The sequence below is a fragment of the Microtus pennsylvanicus genome, chromosome 11 (assembly GCF_037038515.1).
Source record: "Microtus pennsylvanicus isolate mMicPen1 chromosome 11, mMicPen1.hap1, whole genome shotgun sequence".
Classification (NCBI taxonomy): Eukaryota; Metazoa; Chordata; class Mammalia; order Rodentia; family Cricetidae; genus Microtus; species Microtus pennsylvanicus.
The window spans coordinates 62,330-84,445 of NC_134589.1; the positions used below are offsets into that span (position 1 = coordinate 62,330).

General features: G+C 41.1%; 1 non-coding gene and 1 pseudogene across 1 annotated transcript; one reads left to right on the plus strand and one right to left on the minus strand.

Moving 5' to 3' along the window:
• The first annotated feature begins 6,542 nt into the window (after positions 1–6,542).
• Positions 6,543–6,649, plus strand: LOC142832112 (U6 spliceosomal RNA). The gene has a single exon (XR_012907190.1). It is a non-coding gene; the product is annotated as a U6 spliceosomal RNA (small nuclear RNA).
• A 5,771-nt stretch (positions 6,650–12,420) lies between these two features.
• Positions 12,421–21,709, minus strand: LOC142859651 (serine/threonine-protein kinase DCLK2-like; annotated as a pseudogene).
• Positions 21,710–22,116: the final 407 nt, after the last annotated feature.

Here is a 22,116-nt window from a genome sequence, read left to right on the forward strand (position 1 = left end):
TGATTTCTTCAGGAAGCGATAAACTGGGAGTCCTTGCTCCCTGAAGAACCCATCCATTTGACTGGTGGAGGCTCTGATTGGTTAGTGAGGTCTGAGTGTCAGAATCAGGTGAGCAGAAGGTCCCAGCAATGGCTGCTAATCAGACCTATCCCAGATTGACTGTAGAACTAAGTCAAATTCAACAGCAAGTCTCTTGCTAATGTAAATCAATGGGTTGGGTTTTAAAAGGAAGTATACAAATTCAGAAAGGGGCTAATCAGACAATGTTGCACAAGAGAAACATTGGGTAAACCAAGAACATTATAAACAAAGTCCACAGTGGTGTTGGAACTGATAACCATAGTTTTCACCCTTCTGTGAAAAGTCTTGGGTTCTGAGGACCCAGACGAGCAATGGAAGAGGTTGCTCAGCTTCCATGTAAAATGTTAGTCACTGAGTGCTGTAATCTAACACATGGAGTTGCATTCAATTGTCTGTTTCTCAAACATCTCAGCTGACTTAACTTTATCCAATCAGGATTGTACATATCTGCATAGATCTGCTCATTGGAAACTGAATACTCAGTAGTTCAAGCTCCCCTCCCTAAATTGCACACCCACGAATTCTGTCTGTCTTCACTCACATGGAAGGAATTAATACATGCAGGGAAATTATAGAGAAAGTCACTCATCATGGCCCATCAGTCAGTCCTTCTTTAAAATGAAGACCCCTGCAGCTCACTGCCTTCAAGTTCAGTCTGTGACCTGGCTATTATCTGTTTTCTCAGAGCAGTGTTCCTCCACTTCTGGTCTGAATGGAGAAGACAGGCTCCATAAACAAATCCTTTCTCTGTTCTGCAATGGACAGTCCACTATGTACTCAAACTGGTAATTTCAGAATGCTGTGGTGCTGCAGACATGCAATCCAAGGTTTAGAGTGTTTAGGCAGGAAGACAAGAAGGGCAATGCCTTGTGGGGCTACAGACAGGGTTCAAATATACTTCAATCAACATAGGAGACCTTGACTCAAAATTTCTTTTCATAAAGACTAGAAATGCCAATGTTCTAGAATTAATATACCTTTATGGCACAACAGGACTTAATGGGGTTATGACACTGGCATGGTCTCTTGAGCAGCATTAAAAGGATGGTTTTTTAATGGAGGAATGGGTGTTTCTGCTGTTTGTAAAACAGGGCTGTTGCCTTTGTTTTGGGAATGCAGCTGGTTAATCCTAGGGAACAAACATTTATATCTTATACTAATCTCTAACATGTGCAGTTAGCATACCATTAACCTTTGGAGGATTTAGGATGCAACTCTCCCTTACCTAAATTCTACTTTGTGACTTAATATTTTCTAAGAACTTATACCATCAATCCTAGTCTTACCACAGTAGCAGTGGAGTGCTACTCTATAAAGAAACTACTGTTTACAAGCTCCACAGAATTAACTACAGATGGATAGTAAACCTAAATGTTAAATGTTCAAAGTGCAAAACTTCTGGAAGATACTAGAGGGACCAGGGCTCTCCAACCTTGGCAAATCTGTGTTACACGGGGCTGATTTCATAAAGGATATTTCAAAGCACAGTCCTGCTACCAGTGCTCTGCACAGATGCAGTCAGGAGAGTGCCAGTCGGCCCAAGAGATACAAAGAACATGCAGGACCACTCAGATCATGCTGGAGCATTAAAGACGAACAGAAGCACACTGGATGATGCAGGACCAGGGAAGAATATAAAGAAATCTGCATCTGATCACTAACTACCACATAGCCAGGGGAAGATGAACCACACTGGCTCTCGTAGTTTAGCACCAGAGAACTTATACATGAAAATTGTAAGATTATTCAGGAATTCCATGGGTACGATTCAGATAAAACTCTGACAATTACTGCCCTAAGCTTCACTGAGCTCAAGAGTATATTGCTGAGCTTCAAGACCTGACAGCCAGCCATCCAACTGTAAAACGTGTCATTGCACTATTTAGCCACATGGTGGCAGCACGCGTCTACTATGCTGTTGCCCGGCAAGAGACTCATAAAGAAGTAGGAGTCTGAGAAGACTAAAAGAAATAGTTGGACTCAAAAAATCAGGTAAAAGCTTTTGAAAACAGTCACTTTAAATATATCCCAAAGAGCACAACAAAGTGAGTTTGGTACAATCACGTCATCTAAGAGAAAAGGCCCTCTCCACCACATGTTTAACAATGGCTCTTCCTCCACCAGTGACTAGGCATTCAGGGAACAAACACTATCAGATGCGCCAGTGACTAGGCAAAAATGCTACATTCAGGGAACAAACACTATAGAAGTCCATAGGACAATGAGAGGAACTGCATCCCAGGAAGCCTGTAGCCAGGTGATAAGGCTAAAAGAGAGACTGTTCACTCAGGCCTTATCACCACCTAAGACTCTCTCCACTGAAAGTCTAAGCTATGATGAAGAGAGCGTGGACCTTACAGCCCTCTCCTACTCATCACTTTTTCCTGTTTCTGGTCTGCCTGGTCCCACAGAAAACAAGAAATGCTTCTGTTTGGTTTTAATTTTCTGATCACCCAGATGTTTTAAATGAGCAAAGCATTCTGTTCCAGGTTGGTATAAATAGGAGCTGATATTTATTTCAGGTAGAAAGGACAGCTTAGTTACATGAGTCACTGCAATAGGGGTTTGTTCTGAATCCCAACTAAAGAGAGTTCTTTACTATAGGTTAACCTATAGGTTTCTAGAGAGGGGGGTAATCTAAGGCAATGTATGGCTTTGTACAAGCTCAAATTTTGGGGGGTTGCTATATGCCTGAAGTCAGGAAGGCAGAGAAAACAAGGACCAGGGTTATAACAGTACCTGGAGCTCATAAAGCAGGGTTTGCTCTTGCTGAAGCAGGAATGATAGACAGAAAGGTGCCTGGGGCTGCAGGGAAGGTGACCAGAGCACTCTAATATTACCAAATCTGGTCTCTACTTTTGTCTTTCAGTTTCTTATAAACACATATAATGTACTTTGAATTCATACCCTTCCATTGTCCTCTCTTATGCCCCTCTTACCAAATACTTTTTCTCATCTTTTTATTTATTTACTTATTTAATGTATATAAGTATTTTGTTTATTTTTACGTCTGTGTGTCACATGCTTGCCACATTCTTGCAGAGGCCAGAAGAAGGTGTCAGATCCCCTGGGACTTCAGTTAGACAGTTGTTAGCCACCATTTGGGTACTGGGAATAGATCCCAGATTCTATGGAAGAGCTACCAGTGCTCTTAACTGCCGGGCTATCTCTCTAGTCCTCATGTCTTTTTCATGTGTGCATACTTTATCACATTTAATTAGAGTCACTTACATGAACATAGGTAGGGATCTATTACTTGAACTAGGTCAGCTTACCAGCACTACAGAGCTATGGAATATGACTTCCCTCCTCTATCAGCCATTAGCTGCCTATAACTCCTCAGGGTGGTGTGGGGTTTCATGAGCCTCTCTCCTCCTTTCATCAAGGAATGTTAATAGGCCCAGTCTTCTGCAGGTTTTGTTCAAGTAACCCCCACTGCTGTGATTTCCTAAGTGCGGCAGCCTGGTGATGTACAGAAAAGAGAATTTCCCAGCATTCCTTCCCATTCTCTGGCTCTTAGATTCTATCTCTGCAATGTTTCTGCCTTTAGAGAAAGGAAATCTAGTCTCTCTTAAAGCTGCAGCATATTAAAATGCTGGCCCCATGATCCAGTACCAGATCCCATCACCCACCCACATAAAAAGGACAATGTACATGAAATCTCCATACCCTTTATCACTGGAGTCCACCATATCCACACACCTGAGAAACTTTGGTAGCTCCTTTTGTCCCCTAGAACTAAATATCACTGAATCATATCATTGTGGCTGGAGAGAGCAGAAAGTTAGAACCATTCTCATCATGTATTGCAAAAGATAATCAACATCACCATAGTTCTACAACCTTTTAGACTATTTGAAACATTTACAAGACAAACTTGAAAGTAAAATACAATATTCAGAAATTCTAGAAACCACAACATCGGGTTTCGAATCTGACATCCCACTGCACACCAAAATAAAGCCCGTATGGGTACACTAGACAATGATATTACAAGCATAATATCCTACAATACAAGAGCTGAAGAATCTCCCTCTTCCCAGGAAATCCATACACTGGGAGGCTCAGAGTACAAGGAACGCTGACCAGGTCTCTACACAGACCAACAGAACCATAGCCTAGCTCATGGTTCAACAACCCCAGAAGAAATGGCAGCTCAACAGACCTTGTCTAAACACCCTGCACTCACCATGGCATAGTTTGTGGTCTTCCTTACAAGTCACTACAAGGGAAGCAGTAAAGATTCATGAAAAGAACAACCTATAAGTTAGCCCACACTATTATTCCTGCTTGCTAAGCCTTCCCAGAGTCCCACACTGGCTAACACCACCCTGCTGGGCCTCAAAATTAATTACCTAGTTCCACACTACTAATCTCAGCAACTGTTGAAGTATGAAAGTTCTCAACCACTGTCCTGTCTCTCCCTTTCTGTACTGTGCATCTACCAGCTTGAAGCTTTGTCTATGCACTCAATTCCTGCACAGATCCCTCTTTATCTACAATCAAACACGAAAAGTCAGAGAGACTGGAGGTCACTCTAGCTGGTTTATTTTTCCTTCTCATAGACCAGTCAAAGCCGAGTCCTAAAGGCTACCCAGCACTGGGCAGCAGACGCAGGATTAGGTGTTTAAAGAAATACTCAATTAGATAGCATGAGGAAACAATATTACAAGCTCACAGACTCCCATGCCAGAATAGCAGAGCCTTCCCCACACTCAACAAAGATCAGAGGCCAATGGCCAATACCCAGGTCACCACAAAGAACAACAGAACCTGTCTGGCTCATGGTTCATCCTTGTCCAAGCAGATCTGAAAGCTCAGCCAACCTGCTCTTCCTGTTCTGGGGGCAGTGGCTCCTACATTCACCATAGCATTGCTTGTGGTCATCCTTATATCTCCTTAGAGTGAAACAAGAGAATCCTGAAATGTTGCATTAACTCTTTTAAATCCTGAATTAATCTCCACTTTCCCGATTTCTTTTTAATAACAAAAATTGGAGAGTTCCATGGAGAATTAGATGGTGAAATATGTCCATTATCCAGCTGTTCCTGCACTAACCATTGGGCATCTTGCAATTTTTCTTGTGTTAGAGGCCATTGACTCACCTATACAGGGTCATCATTTTTCCATATTATCAGGTCTGCATGGAGTGCAGGTATTTCAGTGACCTCTCCTAAAAATATCCTAATCCTGCTCTAGAAGGTCTACTGTCTCACATGACAGGATCAATCTTTCTCTTATTATCTTTTCCTATACTTTGATTAGGTGATAATCCTTGTTGAAACATCTGATTAGTAACAGCCGTGCTGGGAGACTATATACTCCCATTCTGGACATGATATCTCTGCCCCATAAGTTCACAGGTAAATGGGGAATAATATATGGCTTAAAGGTTCCTTCATGTCCTTCCTCATCTTCCCGATGCAGTTCATTGCTACTTTGTTCAGGATTTCTAGTCTGACCAATTCCTTGTAACTGTGTAATAGTCTGTTTTTGGCCACTTAGAAGGCCACTGACTGGCAGTCATGATGGAAGTATTGCGCCAGTATCCAGGAGGCCAGAAAATCTTTTTCCATTTATAAACAAAGTGAGTTCTGGTCTCTGAGGACCTATGGTCTGTACCCAAAATGCATCAGATGAACCAAATTCATCTTCTCCTCTCTTTTCTTTTTAAGATCTCAACAGAAAACCAACAATATTTAACCTCATAAAAGAAAAATTTTTAGAATTAACATTTAAATACATTGGCACAATTCTAACATAATCTCAGTGGCATACACATTGAGAAACAATAAGATCTCTTGAACTGAGAAGCTTCTGTATAGCAACGGACATAATCAACAAGATATAATAGCCTATAACAGAAAAATATCCTCACCAATCACTAATCCATTTCAAAAATATACAAAGAACTCTGGAAAATAGTCACCAAAAGAACAATTAACCCATTAAAAATATGCAACAGACCTAAGCTGAAAACTCTCAATAGATGAACTTAAAATGACTGAAAACATTCAAAAATTGCTCAAATATAATATCCTTAACTATTGGAGAAATGCAAATCAAAACAACTCTGAGACTCCATCTTATCTCTGTAATATGACCAAGATCAAAAACTCACAACTTATGTTTAAGAGAAACTCCTCCACTGCTGTTGAATTCTCAGAAAATTAGGCAACAAACCATTTTAAAACTCAGCTATCTCTTCTGGGCATATATACAAAAGATGCTCAACTATACAAGGACACATGCTTAACCATGTTTATAGCAGAATTACTTTATCATACACAGAATCTGAAAACTCAAATGTATCTCCTCTACATATATCATAAACAAGATAGTCATAAATATCATAAATATTTTTTGAGTAACTCTAATCACACAAATTGAAAAACTTGTATAACAAGAACTTTAAATCTCTGAAGGAAGAAATTTAAGCCATCAGAAAATTGAAAGATTTCGTGCTCGCTTCGGCAGCACATATACTAAAATTGGAACGATACAGAGAAGATTAGCATGGCCCCTGCGCAAGGATGACACGCAAATTCGTGAAGCGTTCCATATTTAAAAAAAAAAAAGAAAATTGAAAGATTTCCTATTCTCTTGTAAAGATAACACCAATCATAGCAAAATTGACAATGTTATTGAAAGCAATCTACAGATCTAATGCAAATGCCCATTAAACTTGTAACAAAATTCTTCACAGACTTTGAAAAAACAATCCTTAACCTTGTGAGAAAAGACAAAAACTCAGGCTAGCCTGAACAATCTTAAAATCCTGTACAATCAAGGAACTTCTGAATGCATCACAATCTCTGACTTTAAACTTTACTAGAGGCACAGTACTGAAATCAATCCACCTTGGATACGAATTCACTTGCCTACAAACAGCAGACTTTTGACAAAAAGGCAAAATTGTGAAATGAAAAAGCATTTTAACCTGCTTATCTCAGAGGCTATTTTAAATCTGGCTCTTTTCTTTCAGTTGAAGCTGCCCTGCACAGCAGGGGGTACAACACGGGCTCTCTTTGTCTGTTAGACTGCCTTCCTGAGCTCTGGCGGGCAGATTTTTAACTATTTTTTTTTATTTTAACTTGTAAATCATAAAATTAGGAGAATTTCTGAATCCTCTCCTCTGTTCTATAGACTGTGTGAGGTTAAATTTGCTCTCTAAACTAACTTTTGCTTCTCCTTGCCTTTTACTTACAGGTGGGTTAGATTAACTGGCTACACTAAGCACGTGGCACCTCAATCTCTGCAGCAACTTGGTGATTCTTAGGCCAAAAGTCATTTTTCCTTTATCTTTTCTACCCATTTAGCAAGCAATAAAAGTTACAATTCTGGGTCTATCATGCTTGCAGATTCTCAATAACTCTGCCATTGTTCTGCTCCACTTTAACTTAGTTACCAAAATATATAACTGAATAATTTTTCCTTATCCCACATCTAACTTATTTACAAATTTTTACTCCCGATTTAAATTTTGTCCCGCTTTTCTACATTTCTTTCTCTATTTTACATCTCTAGTTCGGAGCGCTCACTACTCACACATTCACCGATTTCTTCTCTCGTGGGTTTCTCACGTCTGGTCATGTCTTCCTTGCTTTTTGGGGAGCGCCGATTAGCCTCACGTTCTCCTCCATCCATTCTCCGGTTTTTCTTGGGGTTCAGCAGACAGCATTCACCGTCTCTCTCATGTTGTCTCTTCTCTGGGGTCATGGAGTTCGGCGTTCAGCACCGTATTCCTTTTTCTTACTTCTTCCTCCGGCATTCGTCTCAGGGTTCAGTGGTCAGCTCCAATTGTCTTTAATATTGGGGTTCAGTGGTCAGCCCCATGTTGTTGGGCGCCAATTATGTCGGGGCCCGAGAGGATCCAACATAAATTCTCTGATTCCCTAACCCGGCTGGAACGGAGTCCTGAGGAAAAGAACCGACACAGCTTACACCATCATCATGGTAAAGGCCAGATAGCCCCCGTTTATTGTCCAAACATTTTATATACCCACACCAAATTGAGCGGGGAGGGGGGAAAACACATTATGCCATCACCTAGGCAACCAGGTGCCTGGGGTCAAGTCACAGCCGTCAGGTAGGCCCTGAATTAGCATCTCTATAAGACACCTTCCAAATTACAAAAGAAAGGAAGCGCCAAACATCTGAACTCTTAAGTCATCAGCTTCAGTCAAACATTTCTTCTCAGGTAATCCACATTTTAACAAAAGAAGCTAGGAGCAGGCATCCTGGCTTTTGTTTAGGGCAGAGACAGGTGTTTGCAGAGCTACGTGATCAGCTCAGACCGGGCTAATGGCTTTTGTGCCATATCGAAATATGGGCCCACACTGAAAGAACATGTAAACTTCCTACTACTGGGGCTCATTATTGCCACCCAGAGTCCATCAATAGCTAGGACCACCTAGCTGGGATTCAAGACAATAGCAGTTACCACAATTCCATAATGGTAGTTAGTGTTACCTCTTCAGAGGAAGGTGGGGTAAGAACTGGAGGTAGAAATCAACTATACAATTTAGGGAAGAAGAAAAACAACTCTCATGGCTCTTTATTGGCTCCCTATTTGCTCACAATCTACTTCCCACTGGTGTTGTTCATTGTTAGGCTTGCCCAGAATCCCTCAATAGCTAGAATTGCCCAGCTGAGCCTCAAAACAGTAGCAATTCCCCAACTAGATAAGCAGAAATCAAATGACTAAGCCAGCACAGCCCTTCCCAGCTCTGCCATTGCACCCTAGGGGAACACAGGGTTCTAGTCTGGAATATTGGCATTTTAGTAGAAACTCTTCCAGCCTCTCAGAGCACTTCCTGTTCTTTTCCAAAATATGGTGTTACTTATATGTGTTCCATTACAGAGTCACTGATCAGTGTAATAAACCCTTTCCCTTATAGCTCAGATATTCTGAAGCCAAACCTAGGTCACATGCAAACAGCAAACCTTGATAAAGCAAAATTAATGATTTTTCTCATTTCTGGAAAGTTTAGAGGCAAGAAAGTGGTGACATAAATGATGTAATTAAAATCCACAAAAATTAATCTAAATAGGTGAAACAGGTTTATGGTCATGTGCTTCAAAGTATAGTGATTTATATTAGAGGACATCAAGGATTAGTAACACATTTTATCTCCGGCTGTACATCTTAAATATGTAAAATGACAGTTCTTTTAGGCAGGGTAACAACATTTCATCCAGTTCTATTTTTGTAATAAGAATAGTGCAACTACTGAAATTTGGTTTTATAAATTTGGTTCTTTATTCTGATTCTTGATTCCTTAATCTGTGGATGCAAGAAATGGTCAGTCAGAACATTTAGCAATCATCTAAAATTGATTGACTCACTACCTATTTCTTATGTGAGCTATGGTCTAAGAGGGAAAGCTTTCATGCTCCTTCTTGCCAAGACCTCTCTGTGCTGGGACTATACATGATTTACAGTTTGTAAGGGAATACAATTCTTACATGAGTCCCTCTGGAGATAAGGTGGCCAAATAACTCTGATTTTATTTATTTATTTATTTATTGTGTATACAATATTCTGTCTGTGTGTATGCCTACAGGCCAGAAGAGGGCACCAGACCCCATTACAGATGGTTGTGAGCCACCATTTGGTTGCTGAAAATTGAACTCAAGACCTTTGGAAGAGCAGGCAATGCTCTTAACCACTGAACCATCTCTTCAGCCCCATAATCTGATTTTCTACAAGATCCTACTCTATACACTAAGTTGCAAGACAGCCAGAGATTCATAATTAGGCTATTACTTAAGATAAAAAAAATAGAAAAGAAAAAAGAACAAATTATTAAGAAAAGTAATAAACATGATATTTTTTGGTGACACTAATTTGGAACGATGATGAAAATATAAGGTGATTAATTTATCCTTGGGGTCCTAACAAGTTTAGATAGATGACAAGGGATATACAAAACTAAGTTAATATAACTAAGTCATATAATGAAAGCATTTCAATGTCTGAAACCCTCCTGTCTCTCCTGTAAGGTGGTCAGATAAGGAGTAAATGTTTAAGTAAACATGGTCTCACCTGAAGGATTCAGTCTTTTTCCACAGTGAAATTCCCAGGGAAACTCAAATTACATAGTGTCTATTAGTTCAGTAGTTGTTAGCCAAAGGGAGAAATTTAAATGTATCTTAGAATATCCTTATTCTTGCCAGGCAGACAAGTACTGGGGATTGATGGGATGGAGACTAAAGAGCTTTACATTCCTGTGGAGACTGCAAAAGGGGGGCTGTAGGATACTGTCACTGATAGTTACACGAGGAGCCAAAAAAGTAAATAACGGAAGACCTGGAGGAGGCTGAACCACCATAGTAGAATGGATACAGGGCACAGATGGTGCCAACCCACTTAAATGCACCCTATGCACTGCTCTTTGGCATTTGATCCTAGGGCTTTGCAAACAATTCTTTCAACCACAGCTCCATGTAAGTATCTGATTAACTTAGCCTTACAGTTACTTCAGTTCAAGTCTCAGGATCTCCACACAACCTGGATGTCATCTGGTCACCATCATTCAAAACTCCTAAATAGAGATTTTGTAGTCATCAGGGAAGCACAATATGATTCCATTCAGATAAAGTCAGACTACATGCCTGCAAGTTCCTTCTCTCTCCTTCAGAGGAAGTAAAACCTCAACCTGGGGTCCATCTGACATGCGAGCTTATGGGTTCCAATAGATGTCTATTAACCATATTGTAGACAAACTCATTATTTTGACTTTGGTTAAATGGTCAACCATCTTTTAAAGTATTTTATTGTCAGTTTCCATCCTGATTATTTTTGTACTTTACCCCCATTTTATGGAGTTTTTGTGCCCCTAACCATAACCTCCAAAAGTAGCTTGCTGTCATACACAGAGAACCAAGAGGTGAGTGACCAGCCACCAGTTAAGAAACCACACTTTCGAGGCCTTTCATAGTGAGGCAAAAACCTGGACCTCTAACCTGACTGCTTCAATTTCTCTAGCCAGTCAAAAGGAGAGATTCCATTTAAGGTTTGCAGCTAAAGCTGAGTCAGGAAGCCTCTCTTTTTTTTTTCAAATATTTATTTATTTATTATGTATACAATATTCTGTCTGTGTATATGTCTGCAGGCCAGAAGAGGACACCAGACCCCATTACAGATGGTAGTGAGCCACCATGTGGTTGCTAGCAATTGAACTCAGGACCTTTGGAAGAGCAGGCAATGCTCTTAACCTCTGAGCCATCTGTCCAGCCCCAGGAAGCCTCTCTTAAATGAGAGCACTTGCCTCTAGCAAGCAGAGCCTACCTGAGAAAGTGCTGCTATCAGCTGTGCTTAACTCTATTCTTCTCTATCTAGAATAACTTCCCAAGCTCTCTAAGGCTTTAAAGTGGATTTGGTCCGCCCCACATTGGCACATCATTCTGTTGACTGAGGTTTGTGTCCTACCAGGTCCCACATCTACTTAGTTCCAAGTAAACACATAGAGACCTACATTAATTATAAACTGATTGGCCTAGTAGTTCAGGATTCTTATTAACTCTTATAACTTATATTAGCCCATAAGACTTGTCTGTGTTAGCCATGTGGCTTGGTACCTTTCTTGACAAGGCAATCACATCTTGCTTGCTGTGTCTGGCTTTCTCTGTGTCTGGATGAAGACTGCAGACTGAAACTTCCCTCTTCTCAGAATTCTTGTTGTTTCACCTCTACTTCCTGCCTGGTTGCCCCGCCTATACTTCCTGCCTGGTTACTGGTCAAACAGCATTTATTTAAAATACAAGTGACAGGGTACAGACCATTGTCCCATGGCACAAACCACTAAACACTAATTGATAATTATTTCTGGATAACTTCCTGTTTAGCACATGATACCACTCAACTTATCCTTTTCCTTGGAAATTGACATCTTTCCTTCTAAAAAATGAGGAGTACAAGGATTCTAAGATGCTGGAAAAATGGGAGGCCCTTACATCTTTCTTGCTAAAGGCTAATTCACACATATAGTCCTCGTGTAAATCTTCAAGGACCAATTCCAGGAGACAACAACATTCTGTTGCTGATATAACTGCAGCAGCACGAGAAGCTGGACATGCTCTACACCTCTAATCCTGCACACAAGGAGCTGGACATGCTGCATGCCCCTAATCCTGCACATAAAGAGCTGGACATGCTCCATGCCTCTAATCCTAGCACTTGGGAAGACAGTGGAGCCCAAGCTCAAGCTTGGCCTGTTCTATACGGCAAGTTCCAGACCGTATAGGACATCAGCAAACACCAGCAAAGATAGTCAACATGTAAACTCAAAGAAGGCAAGATGGTGAGCTGTGGGAAGCCACCTACCTGCTTTCCATTCAGGGTACACAGCCTCTTGACCACGCCTGAATCAAGTTTAATGGTTTATTGAGAAGGATCCGCATGGCCTTCCTCGGCTTCACTCCACTTTGACTCACAGTCACTAACTTGGGTTTGATGAAGACCTTGCTTTCTTTCACTTCGCTCTTCACAGAGGCTATGACCAAGGCTCAGGTTGTACCTCCCTTGATGTTCACAGACCAGTTTGGATTAACATTTTTGGTGTAATCAACTTTACGAAATGGTTCATTGGAGGCGCACATGTAACTCTCTCCTAAAAAGCAAATAACAATTTTATTAGCACAATATCAGATCTCTGAGCATTGGCCATAGTAAGCCTGGATGCATTATGTCTAAACAATGGCTTCTGGAAACCTGTAACTCCTAAACTTGTGGTCACAGAAAGGGAGTGCAGTATAATACCCCTTTCCTTTAACATCCCCCCACCTCCCTTTCTTCCAAAGTACCTAGGTTGGTTTTCAGAAAATTACACGTATAATGTGAAAAGCACTAGGCCCAGAAATGAAGAGTGAGACCTGGGTTTTATTTTACCCAAATGTCTCGCCTTTGATAAGTCATTACTCCACACTTTGATTCTCAGGATCATTAGCTGCAGAATTAAATAAATCAAGTAACTAAATTACAAAGTACTTCATGATTCCAAATGCAAACTAATTTATTCTTCATAAAAGCTCATCCTAGCCAGCCATGGTGATATGGTAGAATCCTGTAATCCTAGCTACTCTGAAGGCTAAAGTGGAAAGATCTGAGTTCAAGGCCAGCTTGAACTCAGCCTGAACTGTTACTACAAAGGGAGAGGGATTGTACTGGTTATGGTAGCTCAAGCTTGCAGTCCTAGGAGCAGAGGTTAAGGTAGAAAGATTGGCACCAAGTTTAAGGATACTCTAGGCTATGCAAGGAGTTTAAGGCCCATCTAGGCTACACAGTGAGACCCTGTCTCAGAAATAAACATAAATAGTTCATTCTGGTTGAAATAATTGAAAAAAAATATATTCATAAAAATTAAAATCCTTCTAATTTTATTCAAATAGCAATCACTACATCCTTACACGGTGGACTTATCATATTCAGTTGTAGTATCATCCATTCAACTACTGAAGCACTGTGAAGTGAAAGGCTTGGCTCCTCAAGGCAGCATACTGCTGGCACTGTTTTCTCTAGAGGAATATAAATTAAAAATAAAACTAAAACTTCAAGTGGACAACTTTTTCTATATCTTCTTAAATGGGAGCAGATATTAAGCTAAAATGATACAGTCATTTCTCACAATGCTTAATCAGGCTTTTGTTTAATTAAGAAGGGCACAGAGGCTATACTGCTTGTCTATCATTTATCGATATCTAAATTTTTTACATTCCAAAATTTCTAAAATTCCTACTGAAAAGATGGTACTTTTCCAAGAAATATATAACTTAATCAATTATTTTGGTACTGACTTTTTGACACAGAAGGTTACATGCTAAGGTTTTCTCTGAGATATAATCACAAAGAACACATTATTTTATATACTTAGTACAAATAGATTCATTCTTGATATAGTAATTATATCAGATGAGTCATAAATGTTTTAACCAAAATAATGAAAAAGAAAGCCTGAGGATAAGCTAGTAATGTCAATATTGACTATTATCAAAATGTTCTCCAGGACCTGATTAGTAGAGAACCTCAGAGATGCCCAAAGGCTCCTGCACAAGTGACAGATCAGGGATGTGGAAAGGAATTCTGAGGACATGCCATGTCTTCTGTGTAGACAAATTGTTAGGGTTCTGCCTGGGAGACGCAGGGAACCAATCCTAAACTATAATACCACTCCTACAGCAGCACCCTGAAGTCTTCCCCAACCATCACCACCCAAGTTGTCATCCCCGTAGAACCATTTGATAGTATGTATGGGCATAAGAAAATTGTACAGAATTTCAAAAAGTTATAAAATTAATAAAATAAAATAAAATTAATAAAGCCATGCAATGCACATGTATGTATTAGTGAGAAAAATATGATGGTGCTATCATTGAATTTTACAGAAAAAGTACAAGTCATATCAAAAAAATTCTTGCCATTTTTATTTTTAATGAAAACTTAATGAATGTTCTGACTCAAAATGTGTAATAGAAGACTATATAAAAATAACCTTAGCAAGAGAACATAGTAGTTTCTTAGGACAGGGATACATTAAGTCAGTGGTAAAGTCCTCTTAAAGCTAAAAAAAAAAGGTAAAAAGAAAGTGAGCAGATTTTCTATGTCCATCTCCTTTGATCAACCAGACCTTGCACAGCTGACAAACCACCCAGGACACACGCTTTTCAACTCATGTCTTAATTTCCTTCTCTGCATGGGCTTGGAAGAACAGAAACAAGCAGGAGAGCAAGCCCTTCATGTGATTGTGCAGTTAGAGGTGGTTAACTCCTTCCCTGTCCCCCCCCCTTTCCCTTAATAATGTTCCTACTAGACATGTAGACCAGTTCTATAATTTGGAAAGTTCTGAGTCAAGGTGTCCACAGAATAGAGCTTCACACTTCCATGGTGTGCATGTGCACATACAGTTTTCTGCACACTGAGCTTACAAGCTATTGGTTTCTCATCATTCTCTAGTTAGTTAAGAAGTTATATATATATATAAATATATATATATAAATTAGGTGATCTTGTTCCTTCAGCAGATCCAAGCCTCACCCTGGTCCAGCTGAAACAGTCACTGGTAGACAGGTTATGAAAGCATACGTAAGGTTTTTACTTTCCCTAGTTGCTTTGAAAACAAACCCTGGTTATAATCTAGGACAAAGCCCAACTTTCCTAATGCTGTGACCCTTTAATATAGTTCCTCTTGCTGTGTTGACTCCCAACCATAAAATTATTTTCATTGCTACTTCATAACTGATTTTGCTAGTGTTATGAGTCATAGGTAAATTATTGTGTTTTCCAGTGGTCTTAGACACTTAGACAACCCCTGCAAAAGAGTTGTCCAACTTCCAAAGGAATCACAACCCACTAGTTGAGAACTGCTGACCTAGACACATCTTCCAACACCTTTGCCTTTCTAAAAATCTGTTCTTCCTGGGGCCCTCAGTTGCTTATGGGGTGAGTGTGAGTATCTCCTCCTCCTCCTAAAATAGAAGCTTTGAAGTTTTCCACTATTGAGAGTGATGCTGGCTGTGGGAGAGCTACATATGATTTACAAAGTAGGAAATTCATACACCAGCAGTATTAGACTACTTGTGTGTAAGTCAATATCGTTCTCACATTTGCTATAATTTAATTATTTAGGTCACTAACTAATTTATAAATAATCCTGACATTCAAGTCAAATTCTGTGACATGAAATCTGGAGCCCATGGTTTTACTTCATTCTTGTAGAAGGAGCAAGCAGACAATCTTATGAGGAAAACAAAACCTGATTAAGCCTGAAACACAGGCTCTTCACTTCTGGAGAAAATGACAGACATATTGATAGACATGCATTCATCACACTTAAACAAGGGAATGCAGAAGAAAACATGGAAAGGCACTTAATGCTTAATACTGGTAAATCTTAGGAATTTCAATGCTTTCCTAATTTCCAAATCTAAGGAAAAGTTTCCAAAAAAGAATGCAACCGAGGAAAACTACATTCAGTTATATGTGCTCTTAGTGAAGCCTAATGTGGGTGAGCTTCTGAGTGCATTGTAGTCAAAAGTGCTCATTTCCATCAGAAGATGAGTACCCCACATAGCTGCAAGAAAAATACAGAGTAGGAAAAAGTAAGACTGTTTTATTAGTTTACTATGTCAAACGATTTAATTGGGTTTTCTAACCAAACTGTGCACTGGCTGAAGTAAAAATTATGGGAATCATCAAGGTAACACAAAATCCCCTGCTCCAGCTGGGGTACTATGTGAACTGTACCCCTGTGTCAGGCCCAAGGAGCTTCCCTGTCACTTCCATCTGCGGTGGACACAAAATAAGGTGGGTGACCTCTATGACCACATTTTCAACACATCTGAAAGCTAAGCACAGTTCTCTCCTGAAGATACATCCAACTGTTGGGGTTTATGATGCTTTCCACCAGGAAAAGTGCAGAGACGCTACTGTGGACGCAGATATGAAGAAAGGTATGTCTATATACTGAGGTTTCCACATATAGATATAGGAGTGGGAGCATGATTAATAAAAACTCAGAGACAGGTATTAGGGTTCAACCTGAAGACCAGAAAAGCAAAGCAGTCAGTCACTGGCTCTGACCTTAACCTCAGTCCGAAAATGGTGATTCTGCCTCCAGGAAGTCTCAGAATGAGACTGTGACTGAGAGCTGTCTCCTCCCATTTTATAATCATCTCTAATTCTGGGATTAAGGGCATGCACCACTACTGTTTGGTTTCTATGGTAAACTAGTGTGGCTACTGGGATTAAAGGTGTATGCCATTGTAACTACTGGGATTTAAGGTGTATGTCATTGTAACTACTGGGATTAAAGTATGTATCATTTGCTGCATAGTCAGTAAGACTGGTCAGTGTGGCTGTTTTACTTTTCCAAGCTTCAAGCAAGCTTTATTTTTAAAAATACAAAGAAAATGACACTACAGAAGTTTGTCTTAAGACCTAAGAAATTAGCTAAATGTGAAAACAGAAATTCTACTAATGAGACCAAAAATAGTTCTCATGCACTAGTGTAAACTAACAGATCCATGGCCTGCCTTCAGTTCCCCACACCTGGTCAAGGGTAAGATATCCTTAGAGTTCACAATGGGAATTTTAATTTTGTGTTGGTTTTTTTTTCATATTTATTTATTTATTATGTATACAATATTCTGTCTGTGTGTATGTCTGCAGGCCAGAAGAGGGCACCAGACCTCATTCCAGATGGTTGTGAGCCACCATGTGGTTGAACTCAGGACCTTTGGAAGAGCAGGCAATGCTCTTAACCACTGAGCCATCTCTCCAGCCCCCTTTGTGTTGGTTTTTATGATAAAATGTATGCATCAGCCCACTGTGAAATACATCTAAATAACTACTTCTAAATGAAGCACAGCCACACAAACTCCTGCCCAAAGCTCTAACTCTTTAGGTGCAAGGTATGTAACTTGGACAGGAATTAGTTGGGAAAATAAGATAATACCTAATTTAAAGATATGCTCACAGCAAGTAACGGGCAGAGAATATACACTTACTAGGAATAGAAGTCAGTTAGCTATATAGCTGGCTCAGTGCATGGCATTCTGAAGGGCATTGCATCAATTCTGCACACCAACATAGCATTAAGCACTGAAGGGAACCGTGAATAGCAGTTAAGTTAGCACAAACAGTACCTGCAGCTTTATCCTGCTAACTTACATTTTCTCAGGTCGTGAAGGTTGGCCAGTTCTTTCACAGCCACTGTGCTTGGATGGCATTGCAGTATGGAACCTTTTTTTTTTGCCTGTCCTGGAACTTGCTCTGTAGACCATGTTGGCCTCAAACTCACAGAGATCCACCTGCCTCTGCCTCCCAAGTGCTTGGATTAAGGGCATGCACTACCACTACCAGGCTTCTATTCTTATTTCCAGGGGCACAAACATTCAGGTTTTGTAATCTCAGGGGATTATGAGGAACAACTTCTACTGTTCCACACAGTAGTACAATGACTACAGTTAACAAAAATTTAGTGAAATGTTTCCAAGTCAATAGCAGAGAGGATTTTGAAAGTTCCTAGCACAAACAAAAAAAAATTGAGGTGATAGATACACCAGTTACCGTGACATGATCATTAACACTGTGTACATGCATTGAGATAGCTCACAATACCCCATAGCTATAACTCCTATGTAGCAAATAAAATCAAATATAGCCAAGAGTGGTCATATATATCTCAAACCCAGCATTTGGGAGGCAGAAGAAGGTGTATCTTAGTTCCAGGTCAGCCAGAACTACAACAATGAGACTCTTGTCCAAATAAATAAACTGCAACTACAAGGCTAGTGGAAGGGTTTCAAACTGAAAGACGGTTGACATCTGCAAACAAACTGGGGCACAATGAGTGTAGCATCCCATTAACAGGCTCATCCAAGCAGTGGTTCCCCAGCCTCTGGGGTCCTTCAATTCTCCTCTCCTGCATCCTTAATCTTCCATGGATCTAACAGCACAGTTTAGCCCTAAGTTTAGGCAAGCAATACCGACTGTGACTTAGATTCAGCACTCACACAAGTAACAAAAGTTCAGAAAACAAGTGTTCATCCAAAAATGAAAGACAGACAGACAGGCCTTCCAAGAATGAGAAGACTTGAGGGAAATGGGTCATATCTGAAGGACAGATAAACAATAAGCAGGGCAGGCCTGAGATGTAACTCTGATGTCAAAGTGCCTGGGCACCTGGAAGAGGAGAAGGGAGTTAGGGGCTGGGGGAAGGAAGAGGAGGAAAAGGGGAAGAAGGAGAAAGAGGAGGAGGAGGAGGAAGACATAGCCTTATGAATCTCCACATGGTCTATTCAGAGTCAAAAAAACAAAGTAGGCAAGGCATGGTGGTGTATGCCATTAATCCCAGCACTTGGAGGTGGCGGTGGGTGTCAGACATAATTTTGCTGGAAGATTCTGAAGACCACGACTCAAGTATCTCTAGGAGCCAGGCTACTAAGTATTTAAATGCACTATAAGATTCATGTGTAACTTCCCAGCTACTGACTTTGATCACTAAACTAAGGAGACACATAATCCACTGGGCCACTTTTCAGGTTCTTTCACTCACATGAGCTTAATGAACATGCATAGAGCCAGCAATACATTTTGGTGACTTTCTTCAGGTGAGGCAAAATACTGTTAAGAGATGAAGATGATGAGCAAGGAAATGAGGGAGGAGACTATCGCTGACTGAGAAACAATTTTATCATTATTTCAAAATTGATCTTAAATTTGTAAAAGATATTCTAAGAAAGAGCTCAATGAACTAAATTGCTCTAAATGTATATTCTGATATGCATATTCCAATAGCAGACCATGGAGACAGCTCCTTCAGTCAAGTGGCTACAGCACAAGCATTAGGATGTGCTGGCTGGTCTTACATCAAAGTTGACACACAAACTAGAGTTACCCGGAAAGATGGAACCTCCACAATATTCAGCTGTAGGTTATTTTCTCAACTAACTGTTGATGGGGGAGGATCCAGTCCATTGTGAGTGGTGCCATCCCTAAGCTGCTGGTCCTGGGTTCTATAAGAAAGCAGGCTGAGCAAGCCATGATGAGCAAGCTATTAAGCAGCACCCTTCATGGCCTCTGCATCGGCTTTTGCCTCCAGGTTCCTTAGTGTGTTTGCTTAAAATGTTAATAAGTGTTACCCTGTAAGCAAAAGCACGTAAACTGATCTTACCAAACCAGTATCTTCCCATTCCTTTTTCAAAATGGTATACACACTCACAGACATACATAGAAACAAATGTAATAAAACAAATTTTAAACACAAAAGAAATTTCTTCATGATTTACTTTCAGTAAATGCTATGTCATTTTATATACCTATAACCAGGTGATATAACTTATGTTAGGCAAAAGGGGATGACAAGTGGGAAAAAGTGCTAAAAGCCCTCATCTGGACATTCCGAATGGACCTTCAGAGATAATCCAAGTTCAGTGGACACAACCCGATTTCCCCACACTTACTGTTGGGAGAGAGAGTCCTACAAGAGTTTCCAAGAATAAACGGATTTACAGGAACCCACACAGCCCACTCGGCAATACTAATCCAGAAAGCTGAATAAACCAGTTAGCTGGTTTAGGAACCACGCTGAAGGAAAACTGTCCTACACTAGACCAGCTTGATTCTCCAGAGACTTTCAAGGTCAAGGGTAGGAGAAAAAACTGGGCTATGCACATTTCTTTTGTCATCTGAGCTCAAGGGGACAGGCTAGGAAGGAGCCTTGTAATCTTGAATCAAGTTCTCTAGTCTTAATTGAAGACAATTTTAGTTTTGTTATAATCACCTCTTAAAGTATGTTTGCTAGCATAGAAGAGGCAAAGAAAATGAAACATTGTTTAACAGCTGACTCACATGAAGTAGAGTGGTTTGACAGCATGGCCAACACTGTACTCACCAAGGTAAGTTACATCAGAAAGCACCCTGGTTCAGTGGGATAAATCTGAACATTTGAGCACATGATTTTAATTGAAACCTGAAACTTCATATGTGTCTTCGCATGTTTGCATATGTGCAGGCACACATGTGGGGATATGCATGTACATGACTGTGTGCATGCACGTGGTAGGCTGGGGTTGATGCTGGGACTTGTCCTCAATCACTCTTTCACCTTAAGTAAGGTAGGGGATGTCTCTCCATTAACCCCAGAACTTACGCCCAAGTCACACCCCAACCATGCACATCATAATATCTAAGGGGTGGGTGGGGCCAGCCACCTATACTTTTAAAAGTGGCCAGTATGGTCCAAGATGAAGCCAAGGTTGATACTTGCTATGCTGGATCGCCCCTCTTGATTTTGAGTGACTTCTGCCGTAAGTGAAATCAGAAAAGCCAACCTGGAGCAAGTCAGAACCACAGCCATGCTCAGAAGGTACAGTGGGATCCCAAACACAGGGACAGCACAGGTGCTGCACTGAGCTCCACCAAGGGTTACCCGGAGCCTCACTGGAGGACCATGCTTTCAAACAGCTTGCCCTTCCAGCGAAAATAAGTTGGTTAATTTTAAAGGTACCATTGTCTGTATTTGTCTCTACTCATTAGAATTTTCTTCAAAAAAAAAAAAAAGGCAAATCTCTTGAGAAGGACAGAGAATGTGTGCACCCCGGCCCAACACAAACTACAGAGGAGCTCTAATCCCCCTGGCTGCCTAGAAAGCACCTGCTCCACGCTAGGAGGGGAAGTGCCCAGCCCACAGTCACTGCACTGCCCAGCCTTGCCTGCAACTGCAGAGCCTTGCCCGCACCTCCTACCTTCCAGCAGCTCGTCCAAGCTGGTGACCTTCCAACTGCCGTCTAAGGTGTAGATTGTGCGGACTCCCTAAGGCAGGTTCACAATGTCAGACAGCAAGTGGGTCAGCTCTATGAGGAACACATCAAAGGAACGGAAGCTGTCGTTGGAGATGGCAAAGACCAGGCCTTTGAAGTAGCGGTTCCCATTCCGTGCCTTCTTGGCCTTCTTCTAGTTTAAGGCCTGCAAGGTCCGCGTGCGGTAGAAGCTGCAATGAGCACTGTGCTCCGGGCTGGGGCTGAGCCCATTACCCTTGGGGCCAGAGATGCTGCTGCCCCCTGAGGAGCTGGGAGCCCCTCTCCGAGACCCCGGCCGCGGCAGCTCAATGCTCCTGGTGCTGGCCATCGCGGCTGCTCAGAGATAGCTCTCCACAAATAAATAAATTGCCAGGCAGTGGTGGCGCACGCCTTTAATCCCAGCACTCGGGAGGCAGAGGCAGGCGGATCTCTGTGAGTTCGAGGCCAGCCTGGTCTACAAAGGGAGTTCCAGGACAGGCTCCAAAGCTACAGAGAAACCCTGTCTCGAAAAACCAAAAAAAAAAAAAAAAAAAGATTACCTCACAAATAAATAAATTAACGAAGGAACGTCCCCACCGCCCCAGTCGCAGCGCGCCGTGATCTGGGCGCTCCGGCCTTAAAGCATTGGGACACCTGGCTCGAGCACGCGGGCCGTGCTTGCAGGTGGGCCCGCTAAGGCAGCTAAAGGCGGCAGCGGCTTGTAGCTGCCCAGCTCATTGTCCCGCGCGCCCTCTC